Source organism: Pseudochaenichthys georgianus, chromosome 14 (genome assembly GCF_902827115.2).
Source record: "Pseudochaenichthys georgianus chromosome 14, fPseGeo1.2, whole genome shotgun sequence".
Classification (NCBI taxonomy): Eukaryota; Metazoa; Chordata; class Actinopteri; order Perciformes; family Channichthyidae; genus Pseudochaenichthys; species Pseudochaenichthys georgianus.
The window spans coordinates 1295543-1298042 of NC_047516.1; the positions used below are offsets into that span (position 1 = coordinate 1295543).

Here is a 2500-nt window from a genome sequence, read left to right on the forward strand (position 1 = left end):
ACGTCACCACCGCTAAGCTAAAGGCGGCTAATGTTTGGCTATAAAGGAACTACAGCACGGTCACATGACTTCACGTCACCACCGCTAAGCTAAAGGCGGCTAATGTTGGCTATAAAGGAACTACAGCACGGTCACATGACTTTACGTCACCACCGCTACGCTAAAGGTGGCTAATGTTGGGCTATAAAGGAACTACAGCACGGTCACATGACTTCACGTCACCACCGCTAAGCTAAAGGGGGCTAATGTTGGGCTATAAAGGAACTACAGCACGGTCACATGACTTCACGTCACCACCGCTAAGCTAAAGGTGGCTAATGTTGGGCTATAAAGGAACTACAGCACGGTCACATGACTTCACGTCACCACCGCTATGCTAAAGGCGGCTAATGTTTGGCTATAAAGGAACTACAGCACGGTCACATGACTTCACGTCACCACCGCTAAGCTAAAGGCGGCTAATGTTTGGCTATAAAGGAACTACAGCACGGTCACATGACATTCACGTCACCACCGCTAAGCTAAAGGCGGCTAATGTTTGGCTATAAAGGAACTACAGCACGGTCACATGACTTCACGTCACCACCGCTAAGCTAAAGGCGGCTAATGTTTGGCTATAAAGGAACTACAGCACGGTCACATGACTTTACGTCACCACCGCTACGCTAAAGGCGGCTAATGTTTGGCTATAAAGGAACTACAGCACGGTCACATGACATTCACGTCACCACCGCTAAGCTAAAGGCGGCTAATGTTTGGCTATAAAGGAACTACAGCACGGTCACATGACTTCACGTCACCACCGCTAAGCTAAAGGCGGCTAATGTTTGGCTATAAAGGAACTACAGCACGGTCACATGACATTCACGTCACCACCGCTAAGCTAAAGGCGGCTAATGTTTGGCTATAAAGGAACTACAGCACGGTCACATGACTTCACGTCACCACCGCTAAGCTAAAGGCGGCTAATGTTTGGCTATAAAGGAACTACAGCACGGTCACATGACTTCACGTCACCACCGCTACGCTAAAGGTGGCTAATGTTGGGCTATAAAGGAACTACAGCACGGTCACATGACTTCACGTCACCACCGCTAAGCTAAAGGTGGCTAATGTTGGGCTATAAAGGAACTACAGCACGGTCACATGACTTCACGTCACCACCGCTAAGCTAAAGGCGGCTAATGTTTGGCTATAAAGGAACTACAGCACGGTCACATGACTTCACGTCACCACCGCTAAGCTAAAGGAGGCTAATGTTGGGCTATAAAGGAACTACAGCACAATCACATGACTTCACGTCACCACCGCTAAGCTAAAGGTGGCTAATGTTGGGCTATAAAGGAACTACAGCACGATCACATGACTTCACGTCACCACCGCTAAGCTAAAGGGGGCTAATGTTGGGCTATAAAGGAACTACAGCACGGTCACATGACTTCACGTCACCACCGCTAAGCTAAAGGTGGCTAATATTGGGCTATAAAGGAACTACAGCACGGTCACATGACTTCACATCACCATCGCTAAGCTAAAGGTGGCTAATGTTGGGCTATAAAGGAACTACAGCACGATCACATGACTTCACGTTACCACCGCTAAGCTAAAGGTGGCTAATGTTGGGCTATAAAGGAACTACAGCACGGTCACATGACTTCACGTCACCACCGCTATGCTAAAGGTGGCTAATGTTGGGCTATAAAGGAACTACAGCACGGTCACATGACTTCACGTCACCACCGCTATGCTAAAGGCGGCTAATGTTTGGCTATAAAGGAACTACAGCACGATCACATGACTTCACGTTACCACCGCTAAGCTAAAGGCGGCTAATGTTTGGCTATAAAGGAACTACAGCACGGTCACATGACTTTACGTCACCACCGCTACGCTAAAGGTGGCTAATGTTGGGCTATAAAGGAACTACAGCACGGTCACATGACTTCACGTCACCACCGCTAAGCTAAAGGTGGCTAATGTTGGGCTATAAAGGAACTACAGCACGGTCACATGACTTCACGTCACCAGCGCTAAGCTAAAGGCGGCTAATGTTTGGCTATAAAGGAACTACAGCACGGTCACATGACTTCACGTCACCACCGCTAAGCTAAAGGTGGCTAATGTTGGGCTATAAAGGAACTACAGCACGGTCACATGACTTCACGTCACCAGCGCTAAGCTAAAGGTGGCTAATGTTGGGCTATAAAGGAACTACAGCACGGTCACATGACTTCACGTCACCAGCGCTAAGCTAAAGGCGGCTAATGTTTGGCTATAAAGGAACTACAGCACGGTCACATGACTTCACGTCACCACCACTAAGCTAAAGGTGGCTAATGTTGGGCTATAGAGGAACTACAGCACGGTCACATGACTTCACGTCACCACCGCTAAGCTAAAGTTGGCTAATGTTGGGCTATAAAGGAACTATAGCACGGTCACATGACTTCACGTCACCACCGCTAAGCTAAAGGAGGCTAATGTTGGGCTATAAAGGAAC

At 48.2% G+C, this 2500-nt stretch overlaps 1 protein-coding gene across 2 annotated transcripts in view; it reads right to left on the reverse strand.

The window, feature by feature from the left end:
* Nucleotides 1-2500, reverse strand: part of mcama (melanoma cell adhesion molecule a) — a 76558-nt gene that overhangs the window by 2705 nt on the left and 71353 nt on the right. The gene's annotated exons all lie outside the window — the stretch shown is intronic.